The 13,721-nt window shown below is 38.2% G+C and overlaps 1 long non-coding RNA gene across 1 annotated transcript in view; it reads right to left on the bottom strand.

Moving 5' to 3' along the window:
* LOC104654793 overlaps positions 1–13,383 on the bottom strand; it is a 71,774-nt gene extending 58,391 nt beyond the window's left edge. The window contains exon 1 of the long non-coding RNA XR_746894.2: positions 13,180–13,383. This is a non-coding gene — a long non-coding RNA (uncharacterized LOC104654793). The remainder of the gene's footprint in view (positions 1–13,179) is intronic.
* Between the last annotated feature and the right edge of the window lie 338 nt (positions 13,384–13,721).

Below are 13,721 nucleotides of genomic sequence, written 5' to 3' on the forward strand. Positions count from 1 at the left end.
TAGAATTTTCAAGACATATTTATTCCTCAGAAAATATCTGCCATTTCTTTGAATTCACGACTCTGAAATAATTTTATATTCTCAAATGTTCCCAGGGTCCACAATGAAAACTGAACAAGATAATAAAATTCTGATTCACTAAGCCTGCATAGGGCCTGAGAATCTGCATTTGAACAGGCTCCAAGGTGGCTGATGCTGGAGATTTGCTTCATATTTTGAGTGGCCATCAAGTATCTTCCAGGTTTAAAGTCTGTTTTGTTGTGTCTCATTTTTATCCAAACCTAAAGATGATACTGTTTCCATTGATAATTTATAGCCTAGTCCATCCCAGCCTACTCCGAATCCTGACTATACCATTTACTCAAGCTCTATGATGTTGAAAACATCCCCTAAAATTTCTGGTTGCTTCATGAGATGGATATACAAGAATTAAATGAAATAATGTATATACTGTGCTGAGAGTAATACCTGACATACAACATTCATTCAAAAGTTATGGCTATTGATAATTTCAATGGCAACGTATGTAAAGGTGGTGATGAGAAATTAAATGGAATGAGAATACAGACATTTTCTCCCACAAAGCAATGTGTTTCCTGAGAAATTGCACATTAAAAATAATACAGTTTAGGGAAAGAGACCACTCCAATTAACCCTTGTAATGAAAGCACTAAAAAACAAACAACAAAAAAGATGATGATGATGTTATGATGACGCATACCTGGAGAGTTAGTTTAGATGGCCCAGGCAGACAGCTCAGCATTGTTAAAAGCTGCCTCAGTGGATATTTAAAATCAGCAAAAGTGAATACAGTCAAAATATTCACAATCCTTTAATTAGAGCAGCATTGGTGGATGTGGAGAGGTCTGCAATAGTAAGGCTTCCCTTAAGATGGGCAAAAGAGTGAGCAACATGAGATACCTGGAGTTCCGAGCCCTACAGTGCTGGCCTGGGCTCTTACACTGCTTCCAACATAATTGAAGAGACAGCTGAACGGAAGCTTTGTGTTTCCTCCTGAAGATGGTAATTCTACTCTTGCTATTTTGCACTTCTTCTTGCCTCGGAGTGAGGAGGCCAGGAATCAAAATCAAATATAAACCCTCCTGACTCCTGCCTTTCACGAACATCATTCCCCATGACATTGTCATACTAATTACTAATTTTAGTTTCCAACACTTGCACTGCAGCAGAACAGAATGTCCTGGGTTTTGTAGTCTATGTCTTATCTGGAAGGCACTGAGAAGGAATATTTCCTCTAACCTTCTTGGATTCTCTGATATCCAGATGAATAGAAGACAATCTAGGTTATGGTGGTGGAGAAAACCTTTGCAAACTCTTGAGGAATAAAAGCAAAGGGGCAAAACAGCCAGAAGCAGAAGGTGTTGGTTAAATATCTCCCTCACATCCTCCATCTTATGGCGCTCTCCTCATAGGGGAAGACTGAACTCAGTTATGAAGCATTTTCTCCTAGTTTAAACCTATTCCTAAGTCACCTCTCCTTATCCCACGGTACAACTTCTGTAGACGATAGCAACGTTAACTGGGCAAGCAAGCATCTTCAAAGAGAGCTGAGAGGATCAGGTGCAACTTTTTGGTTGGTAACCTCGTTCCTTTGGGAAGAAGTGGATAAAAAAATTCAAAGAGAGGCTGCAGTTCTTGGCCTGGTATCTGGGCTAACTGTAAGCTTTACAGCTTTGCCTTGATGTGTGTTTAAGCAGCAGCAGCCTGCAGTCTGGCACAAGGAGGATTTTTCCTCCTCTTGTTTTATTATAAATAGTTTTCAAAAGCTCCTGTGGAACACAGACTGTGGCTTTGATCCGGCCAACTTCTTCAGTACTGACATTCCCATGGAAAACCCCAGCTCGGACCAGCTTCAGCCACTTTTAAAATTCTCATTTAAATTCAGAGTCCCCCTAGTCTTAACAGGCAAGAGGTAGATGAAGAGAAAGAAAGCGAGAGCCTCTCATGTGTCCACACAGCCCTCAGATCAAACAGATGCGTCTAGGCAGCAGGGAGAGTGTAGAGATCCCAGAAGAAAATAGCAAAATACTTGATGTGGGCCTTGTACCTCCTAGACCAGGGCTTCTGACTGACACTCAGTTCACATCAAGTTGCAATGTATTTATGAAAGCTCCCTTTAAGATCTCTGAATGTTTTATGCCATATTTTTGGTTAAAATAGAAATAAAAGGCTTGATGTGGTGTGCAGTGTTTACAGAAAGAAGCATCATTTGCTTGGGTTCATTTTATGGGCATTCCTAAAAGTATACTGGTAAGATTTTGCTTTTTCCACCTCTATTCCCACAGCCTCCTCCAAGTTTACAATCTAAGATCGTCCCTTGTTCTTGGTAATTTGAGGAATCTTACCAATCTAAAAGATTTAGGGAGATATTTGGAATTTATATGAACTGACAGAAGATTCACACTTTCTCAAGGATGTTGTGCAGGAAATATATGATCCCTTTTCTGCCTTTCCTCTCTTGCCCCAGGGAAGAAGGTCTGATCTCCCATTTGCCTTCTTTGGTATACAACTTGGTTACTTCTGGTTTTACATTGAACCCTCCACCACCCACCCCAACCCCTAACACACCCCACTCTGAATTTGGTAATTTTTGATCACTCTGTATCTGCAGTAGAAGATTTCTTAGCTAACCACTTGAGTAGAGTGACCTTGACTTATTCTGTGAACTCAGTGGACTCAGCTCCAGAATTTCCTCTAGTCTAGGCTCACTGGTCTTTCCACCATGGCTGGGACTGACTTTCATCTACCTTCTAGCTACTTCCTGCTTTGCTTTTGGAGAAAGAATATGCGATAGACTTTCTTGGTCAAAAATCCAATTTCTCCAGGAGAAAAGTTGACGAAGCACAAACTAACAATAAGTAGATTTTATCACTGATCTTTGAGATACATCAGGAACACATTATGGTTTTCTAAGTTGCAGCTCATTTCATCCAAAATTCATAACTAAGAAAATATATATCATCCAGTGATCTGGGAAAGAATGATTCTACAACCTATTATTTTCTGGAATTATTCTTTCCTTTCTGCTTCCATTCCCTCTGCCTTAGATAAGGACCTTATTCTTAATTACTAATAACCTCTTAATTAGTCCCTTTACTGTCATTAGAAAATGATGTCAAAAATGTCACAATAGGAGACTGATAAGGCCTCTCTTGCTCCACTGTTTAAAATATTTCACAGCCTATCCAGCACTTACATCAGTGTTTCCTAAGGGACAGGGAACCAGAGAGAAACTTCAACAAGTTAATAAATGGCAAAATATGATTTAGAAAACTTGGGTAGTGAAATCCCCTCCTGGAGGCTTCAAATGCATTCATTTGGAGCAGTAATGGCCTGAATAAACTAGTTCAATCCAGAATTCTCTTAATGTATTTAATCACAGAATTTCTTTTGCAAGTTTTGCCTATTCAATATCTATAGTACTAGTTTCCACAGAGACGCTTTGGGTAACGCTTTCTAGAATAAAAGCCAAGCTGCTTAACTGATAGCACGGGGCACATTGCGACGGGTTATTTTCAGTCTCCTTATTAGCCTGGCTTTCCACCCCTTGATGCCTTTCTCTATTATCTTCTACCTGAACAAGGCACACACCACAGTGTTGTTGTCCTCTGTGCCTTTGCAGTTGCCCATTCCTTTGCCTAGAGTCATTTTCCTCCCGTTGCTCGCCTGGTAAACTGTTTTCCCCCATCTTTTCAAACCCAGAAGAGATGCCTCTCCCCAAGGAGGAGTCTTCACTGACTCTTGTTGAATAAAGGGAATCACTCCCTTCATCATTCTACACTATGCTTTGTTCACCTCATTTGCATTTTGGTTGCACTCATCATACTGGTTTGAAATTGTGTTTGTGGGTCTAATGGGTTTCAAAATTTATGAGAGATTTCATGGAAGGAATCTGTGTAATGAGTCTTGGGTTATGCGTGGAACAAGGTAGGAGGTTAAATCCTGTTTGTAGAACAGGCAAATGGTCACATTTCATATGGTAGTAACATCATCTGGATTCTGAACTTCTGTTGGTGAAGATATCTTAGGTTAGATAACACACATACATCAAGAAAAAGGCAAAAATGTTATCATAGGAAAATGAGATGTATGAAGTATGTGTATGTATATACACATAAATATATATCTACACATATCTGTATCTACGTCTATACATAATACATACATATATAGTTTCAGTGTATAAAAAGGACACACAAATGCACACACACACACACACAAGCTTATGCTTATTCCCTCACAAAAATAATTTTCCCCAGCCACGAGACACTGCTATTTAATTAAGGATTATTAGGAAATACAGGAAGAGAAACTTTACCAAGGGCCCTGAAACACATAGGTGGTTATAGAAATAAAACTTTGGTATTTTTATTCTTTACACATAACCTTTGCTTCTACGGTCTCATCCAAACAACAGACCTGCAGCATCCTACACAGATTTCTATTTATCTACTTGGGCTGAGCTGACCCCACTGGAAATCGAACATTGCTGCAGATATTGATCCAGGCACACGGACACTGGCAAGGCTCCCTTTGTGTGAAATTTACAGAAGGGCCTGCTAGAGAGGAGGGAATTCTAAGTACAGAAGCAGTCACAAGTCTGCTGCTTCCCTCATAGGTCTGATAGAAAGAAATCTGCAATCGCTTCTATCTGGGCAAGGAACTAGCACCACTGTGGTGTCTCACCATGTATTGTGCTGAGCATGGCTTGGCTGGCCTGTTCACCCCTCTCATTCCTCTAGCTCCTCCATCTTGCTCTGACTCTTAATGTAATGTGACCAGTTAGTCATAACCTTCACATGCTGCACTGGTGCCCTGTTCTCCCTCTGCTCTGTCTCTCTGGCCTTAAGCTGTAGTGAACTCACTAAGCACGAGACTCCCCTTTAAAACATCTAACTGAAAGGAGTGTTGTTTGCTTTCTGGCCCTCAAACACCAAGGCACTGTTGTGCTCCTTAAAATTGTAAATTATGTCTGTTTAAGAAAATGTCAGCGTTTTTTAAAACAGAATAACAGTGCTGGAAAAGACTTGGCTGTGCAATTTGTTACCAAAGTTTCATGCAAGAAAAATGATGCATTCATCATTATGAGCACAGTCAAGGGTTCTAATGACTTGGGCACAATGCCTCTTCAGTTCTTTTAAGGAAAATGATGAACTTTTTTCTTTCTCCTCAGCAAGTTATCCGAGTAATGTAAAAGCTCATAAACTAAGATTCAGGGAGACACTGTCAATGAGGCACTATACTTAACAACAATTAAAACGTAATACACATCTTGTATAATTAAATTGATTTTTTTTTTTCTGCCAGAAACAAGACCTTTTCGGGTAATGATTGCTTTGGTTGTCTAAAATTGTATGTATTGGGGCAGCGGTGGAGGAGATCTGTTGTTACATTTATACATCACTTCATGTGTCTTCAAAATCCAATTCCTAAATAGGCCAATAGGATGATTTTTGAGTACGGAAGGGTAAATAGTAGCTATGGATGATCAGTACAATCGATGTTGTCACTGCACTTGGAAACATATTATTTAGCTACTTAGAATTTCAGTTCTGCAAGTGGACTCACAGGTTTAGAAAGGCAAGGCTGAAAGTGTCAGCAAATGGGGCCAGGCCTCTGATTTTGATGGGTTCTCTGGGAACCGAAGTTGGGACCTGGGGAAAGGTCTTAACTTACCCACGCATTCTCCAGCGTCACACAAGCATGACGTTGTCACACTTTTTGTGTGTCTGAAATACGTTAAGGTCTGTAAATAAAATGCTTCACTTTTTATATTAAAAATTGCCTTTTAAGGATAAGTGTAACACCACACCCTCAAAAACCATAGTGTCTTTTTGACCCCTGGGTAATTGTATTAAACTGGAATATTTACCTGAATTTTCCTTACTTGGCCTCCATTCATGTTAAGCAGCTGTTGGAATGAATACAAAGGGACTTGCCTGACTTTCTAGTAATAACCTTCATTTTTTTATCCTCGTGGTTCGAACACATTATTTAGTGGATTGAGTTTTACCTTTTCCTGCAGTGGGAGTAGCTGCTTTTCTGTTAAATATTACTGGGTTTTATTAGGAGATATTAAGAGAAACCTTTGCCATATGGCAATTTCAAAGAAAGAAGGAAGAAAAAAAGAGAGCTATGTTTGCTTTTATTTTTACCTGATGTTTGAAAAGCTAGACGTAACCCAGAGGAGAGTAGGCCGGGGTTTTTTGTCAGTGGGTGGAACGTATTTGCTGTGAAATGTGATGGAATGTTTACTGAGCTATTTTCTTCAAAAATCAAAATGTTCCTGCTCTCATAACCAGTTTACACAGCAGTAGCCTTTTTAAAAATGTTGCCTCCGTGATGGGCAGGCAGGCTTCGTATTGCTCTCTTTGGAGGTAATGGCCCAAGGTTGTGCCTGGCTACACTCACACTGTTGGGCAAAAGCACAGACAGATACGCTCCATTTCCAAGCATGTGGGAGCTGAGTTCCATCTCTTTCTAGTATTTACTAAAGACATATCTAATGGATGGGAGGAAATCTAATCCTGACAGAATATTTTCTTGCTGTCTAGGTTAACGTGTGTGTTTCTATGCCTGACTCTCAACCTGGGGCCTGTACCTTTGCAATCACATGGCCCTGGATGAATGAGGAAGGGTGGCATGTAAATAGAAACTGGACCAGCGAGACCACCAAGGAATGGTGAGCACTCAAGCAAGGTCCTCATTCTCTTTGAGTCTCTGGATTCTGTTAGATGAAAGCAAATTAAGACAGTTATTTATTTGTAATAATTCTATGCATACAGAAAGAGATGGAATTTAATATAATAAAATCATAGCAGTGGTGATGTTAATGGAGTGGGATTTTAGGAGAATCTGGTCTTCCATGTCTCTGGATTTTCTGTAATTTTCCCTAAACACACACATGCATACGTACACACAAGTGACAACAGCAACATTAAAAGGCTTTTGGCAGGTCTTCACAATGAATAATTCATATTATTTACCTTCATATGCACCAATAGTCTTCAGTCAAAAACTATATACAAAGTATATATATGCTATCATACTCCTTCATGGATTGTTTTGAAATTAAATGATTGAGCAAAAGTGCTTAATATTATAGCTTATTTTATAGGTATTGTTATTTTGGAAATTATATTACCATTATTATATTGCTATCCTAAGAATCTAGTTTATCACAAACATACATATATACATATATAATTTTTACATATTTACCATATATCTCTATGGATATATATCTCTATGTATATATATCTATGGATATATATATATATATATATATCCGGTAATTTGAACATTATTTGGGGTATTACATTTTTATTCATTTGGTGAGGGAATGTTAGTTAAAACTTTATTTTGGAAATGTGAAGATGAACTGTTTTGGAGGCTAGTTTTAAAAATTAAAAACAGTAATTTTTAAACAACAACAACAAAAGACCAGATCTTTATGTTGTCTTACTACTGTAGTTTTAAAACTTCCGTGTTTTCCAATTCTGCAATTTTCTCTCTTTTCTCTCTTTGAAATTCACTTTAGATGTCTGAGTGCTTTTTTAAATTTTTTTTTATTTTTTTGACAGAATCTTGCTCTGTTGCCCAGGTTGGAGTGCAGTGGCGCAATCTTGGCTCCCTGCAACCTCCGCCTATTGGCTTCAAGTGATTCTCCTGCCTCAGCCTCCTGACTTTTTTTTTCCCCAGTGGATCCTGCATTAGAAAACCACCAACTTATTGTAACTTTTAGTTAATTATAAAAAGATAACTTTGTCACTGTTCTATCTTATAAAACAATGAAACCAAGTATAAAGTATTATAAGTAAATTGCTCTTCTGGGATTTCTCTTTTCAGAATTGACTGTGGCTCCATCGTTTGTTGTAATTAATTAAGCCATGTTCATTTGGACTTTTGATCAAATTAGCTAAATATATTAATTTCATTCTATATTTGACCTAAACTTTGTTAGTAATAGCATCATCTAGATTTTAGAGATAGTAATAAAAACTGGTAAAAATACTAAGTGGGAAAGTGCACTGTTGTAGCTTATCAGTGTTAGAGCTTGAAAATCCCTAAAAAACTGAACGCAGACAGAAAGAAAAACCAAGAGCGCTAAATCCAGAGGGTTGCATACAAGCAGTATAAATTACCAGAAAAAACACTGGGTCAAGCTGAGAGAGCATGAATTCCTATGCCTGCTTTGGAATTCCCATGTGGATTTAGGTGAGCTGTCCCTAAGCCTCAGTGGCCTGTATTCTTAAATAGAAGGGCCAAAACAGTTCTGTAGGAAGTACCAATAGAAAGGAGTGTATGTGCTGTGCACACTTAATTTTCGAACTACAGAAGCTCTATTTTTGTATGTTTTATATGTTCCTGTCTTGTGTACAGTTCAGTTTGGAGTGAGGTAAGTGTTCTGTTTAAAAACTATTGCCGGGCGCGGTGGCTCAAGCCTGTAATCCCAGCACTTTGGGAGGCCGAGACGGGCGGATCACGAGGTCAGGAGATCGAGACCATCCTGGCTAATATGGTGAAACCCTGTCTCTACTTAAAAATACAAAAAAAAAAAAAAAAAAAAACCTAGCCGGGCGACGAGGCGGGCGCCTGTAGTCCCAGCTACTTGGGAGGCTGAGGCAGGAGAATGGCGTGAACCCGGGAGGCGGAGCTTGCAGTGAGCTGAGATCCGGCCACTGCACTCCAGCCTGGGCGACAGAGCGAGACTCCGTCTCAAACAAAAAATAAAAATAAAAAAAAATAAAAACTATTAATGTATACATATTGCTCTCTAAGTAATCACTGAGACAAGCTTGCCTCCTCTAATACATGATTTAGGATACTCATCGTGTAGAGAAATCCTCATATCTGGAACAATGTGGAGAATAAGTGTATGAATAGTGAAAATGATCCATTTAGTCAAATATGCATTGGTATCTACTACATGATAGAAAACTGAGGTCATAAAACAGCAAATCTTAAAAGGCAGTTCTAGATTGGAATTAGGAAACCTAGAGTTCAGTTGGGTCTAACCACACTAGCCTTGTCACCCCAACAAGTCAAATTTCTAGAGTTAGCTTATTATCTGATTTTCTGAACATACACCTTGTCAAATGCTGCTTTGGTTTCTAAGTGCCCACCTAACTATTCCCTCTTATAGCACCCCAAATATACTAAAACTTCCTTCTTTTTTTTTTTTTTTTTTCTGAGCCAGAGTCTCGCTTTCTTGCCCAGGCTGGAATGCAGTGGCGTGATTAGGACTCACTGTCACCTTGAATCCTGGGCTCAAGCGATCCTCCCACCTTGGCCTCCCAAAGTGCTGGATTTTCAGGTGTGCACCACTAAGCCCAGCCTCAGACTTACTTCTGATAATGTAACTCGGGCTATACTAATTCGATTTAATTACTCTATGATTTTAGACTTTAGTTTTCTAAAAACTCCTTTCCAGCAAACTTTTTACTCCTAACTTGTGTTTGTTGTGTCTATCATTAAAGTATTATTGCTTTACTCCTAACCTAGGAAGCTCTCAGCTCCTCTAAAACACAACTTTGGGGCCGGGCACAGTGGCTCACGCCTGTAATCCCAGCACTTTGGGAGGCCGAGGTGGGAGGATCATGATGTCAGGAGATCAAGACCATCCTGGCTAACACGGTGAAACCCCATCTCCACAAAAAATACAAAAAAATTTAGCCGGGCGTGGTGGCGGCTGCCTGTAGTACCAGCTACTCGGGAGGCTGAGGCAGGGGAATGGCGTGAACCCGGGAGGCGGAGCTTGCAGTGAGCGGAGATCGCGCCACTGCACTCCAGCCTGGGTGACAGAGCGAGACTATGGCTCAAAAAAATAAAAAACAAAAAACACCACAACTTTGGGAAGGAAATGCTTGCATCCACTTGCATCTACTTTTCCATGAATTACTTGAACAAGTATTCATCCATGGCAGGAGGGATTCAGCATGGCGGGATGGATTTGCAGAGTGTCTATTAATAACTGTGATGAAGGGACGAAGAGGGAAAAAGAGACTGACAAGTAATGATCACAAAAAAAGAAAAAAGAAATTTCCAAGTAGAGATACAACACATGTTTCCCGACCTTCACAGAGGAATTTAAGTTTATGTCATTATAAAGCTCTGAAGATATTTCAATGATTATGATGGATAAAATGGAGCTCTTAAATGATCATACAGGTATGTAGCAGTTCGTACTTAACGTTAACGGAGTATTCTAGAGTATTATAAAAGTTAAAACCTGAGGTCATCTTTGCTAGATGATTTCTATGTCAATGAAAACTCAGATGTATAAACCAAAAAGATTGCATCATCCTTCTCAAATTCTTATATTTATAAAAACTTGTGCTAAAATTTATTTATCGCCACGGTTTCTATCCTAATAAAAGAAGAATAACTCACACTAGAAAGATACCTATGCCGGTCAGTGGGCAGGAATACACTATGCAATTTCAGGTCTCAAAATAAATTACTCCAATTAAGGCAGACAATTGCACGAGGATCTGACCTGGCCAGTGGTCCTATCCACTCCCTTTTCGGTAGGTTTTTGTTTGTTCATTCTAAATATAAGTGAACAGTTCTTACAAGTTTATATTCAAATAAGGGTTCAGAAGTAAATAAATGCATCTATTCATTGAGTCAAGTAAAGTAATCCAATTTTCCTAGTGTGTGCACATGTGTTAGTGGTTTCCTAATATATATATATTTCTTTTTTAGAAATACATGTGCTGTGGCTTCAAGGGTGGAAAATTTTACACACTTATGTAAGTGAGGAGGTTTACTTGTTACCCTTTTGCATGCGTTTTGGAGAAAATCTCTTTAAGAAAATAAATATTGCTTTAGCACCTAGAAATACATATAAAATACTGTGTTTACATCTCTCTCTTCCAGACCCTCCAAACAGTAGTATCAGGTCATTGGTTCTTTTGGTGCCTCGTTTTGGCACTGTGTTTATTCTAAAACATATTCTAGAAAACACCAAGTAGGTATGCCAGTTATGACCTTCCAAATACATTCCACTTCTCAGCATGCTAGAATATATTTAAAACAGATTATATTTTCCTTCTGTGTTTCAGTTTTCACAGTTAATAAGACAGGCATTTCCATGGCTGACTTGCTGTTTTCATGGATAGCAAATATTCTGATTAGTATTCCAGATGCCAAGTTTACCAAGTTTTATTCAGAATAGAAAATGCCATAGAAATGAAAGGTTTTGCCTCTTGCTGTTTAAAGTTAAAACATCAAAATAATAATATATAGCTAATATTCATGATTGTTCTGGTAACTGGTGTTTCTAATGAAATATCCCTTGAACCAGTGTGTTTTGAAAAATACTCATGTGATGTAGAAGCTGCTGAGCTAAAAAAATACCTCCTAGTGCTAATCTTATATTTAAAACTGTTAAATAAAATCTTACTTTGGATCCGAGAGATGACAAGGAGATTTGGAACAATGACTCTCCTGTTGTTTCAGTCCTTATGACCTAAACTTCTTTGCCATCCTATCATATACAACTAACCTTTTAGTACCCTCCCCAAGTAGGAAATAGTTGAAGGTAATGTTGTATATGTTTTTCCAATTATTCTTGGGAAACTAACATGATGAGTTGAAGGTAATGTTGCTGGTAAGTTTTTCCAATTATTCTTGGGAAACTAACATGATGAATTGAGTTTCGGTACAAGATCTACCATAACTTCCTAACCTCTTTTTTTCACAGGGAAAATAGACCCAGTGTTTCAAAAAAGAAAAGGATGCTTGGGCATCATATTGATTTATCATATGTTTTATGATGTTATGATATTAAACATGGTAAATAGGATCAATAAAAGTCAATAAGTGATTGGATGGGAAGTGGAGGAAAATGTAGATGTCATGTGGCAGTGAGGATGGAAATAGATATGTCCAAGAGGGATGATAATGCAACTTGTGGGTCACATGAATTTGTCATAATTTCCAAAGATCAGCCAAAAACTATAAAAATGATCCTTTTGAATTTTAAATATTGTATTCTTCATAAAATGTAGGATAATTTCACTGTTACATGGGCTGACAGGTTTATTTATTAAGCGTAAAAGTTTTATTCTTAATTAGTTTAATGATAACATTTTGGGTTGAATACACTCTAAACTTTATTTTGAAAGCACCTGCAACTAGAGGAATAACCTGAAATTACATAGATAATATAATGGGTGTGTAAATTGAGCTATTTTTCGGATCTGATGAATTTTTCTTGCTCTATTGAGAATTTTCCAGAAAGAAATACATTTCAGTCAGTCTGGCACACAATAGAGCTAGTACCATGTTCCTGTCTTATACTTAAGGTCAGTTTGATAGAGGATGTGAGAATGTATAGCTGATTGGCCAGCTCTACTGCCACCCAGTTAATGCTTCACAATGGGTGCTGGGTTTAGCAATCTTCCTGGGTATCGTTCTGCCTGGATCCTTATCTCAGGCTGGTTTATAGTTGGAAGACTCTCTAAAACTTCTTGAGAATTATGTATTCTTGATCTCTGGTGGCTATAATTTCAGTTTAAATCCAGAGCAAAGAATCAGCATGATGTTATCTTCTTTCTCTAGAAGTTCAATAAATTGAAGAGAAAGTAAATTGCCATTAGCAAGGAAATTCACATTTTTTTAAAAAAAAAATGTATGTCTGTTAGGATCCAGTGGCCCAATATGCCTTCAAAAAGTAAGAACTCTCTTCTTAAAGGCAGAATCAGGTTCATGACCTAAGAATCTGCCTTCTTATACTACATTAAAGAGAAGAAAGAAAAGAAGGAAGGAAAAAGGAAAGAATTTTATCAGGCCAAGAATTTCCTTCTTCTTTCCTTTCTTCTATTTAATGTAGTATAAGAAGACAGATTCTTAGGAAAGACAAAAAGAAAAACTGAAAGAAGGAAGAAAAGAATGAAGACAAAAGGAAGAAATAAAGACAGAGAGTAATTAAGAATAAGCTACTTTTTGAAAGTTATCAAATAAGTTAATTATAAAAGCAAAATAAATGTCCAGATGTAGTCACATTTACATAAATTAGCATTAAGTTCTTTGTCAGTCATTTGTTAGTTGTCATTCATTCGTTCTTCCAGGCTTGTGCTAAGAGCTGGAAGAATTATAGAAAAGACTCTTACTGTATAAGGCAATGGTTTAAAACCATGGGAGAAACCCTACCCTTGAATACTTGACTGTCAGCAAAGTGACCTCCACAAAGTGCCATCCAGTTTCCATTTCCCTTCCAGCTTCTTTGATGTTTCCAGGAACTGATAGGGTATGCCTTCTGCATTTAATATTTATAAATTGGTTAAATGTCTCAGACTTTGGTCTAAGCCATATAACACAGGGCAAAGAATGAAAGAGGTTAGTCAGATCAGAGAGAAAAGCAAAGAGAGAAAGGGTCTCAACAGAGCTGTAGTTATTTTCTGTAACCAACTGGCCCTCGAAAACAACTGACATCCTTAGTCAGATGCTAAGCATGTGATGTGGAATGGCCATGGCTGGCACCCTGCACAGAGGATCGTGCGTCTCCACTGTGCAGGTGTTTCTGCTCCTGGAGGCCTGCCAACCAGCAACCTGATTCTCTGAAGAAATCACACACAGTTGCTTCTTAGTTAAAACGGGACACTTAAGCAAACACAGGATCCACTGTTGTTAAATTTAGTTGCTCTTGTTACCTTTCATTCTCTGGTTGTAAATGAGAGAAGCAGATGCTGGCA

Source organism: Rhinopithecus roxellana, chromosome 4 (genome assembly GCF_007565055.1).
Source record: "Rhinopithecus roxellana isolate Shanxi Qingling chromosome 4, ASM756505v1, whole genome shotgun sequence".
Classification (NCBI taxonomy): domain Eukaryota; kingdom Metazoa; phylum Chordata; class Mammalia; order Primates; family Cercopithecidae; genus Rhinopithecus; species Rhinopithecus roxellana.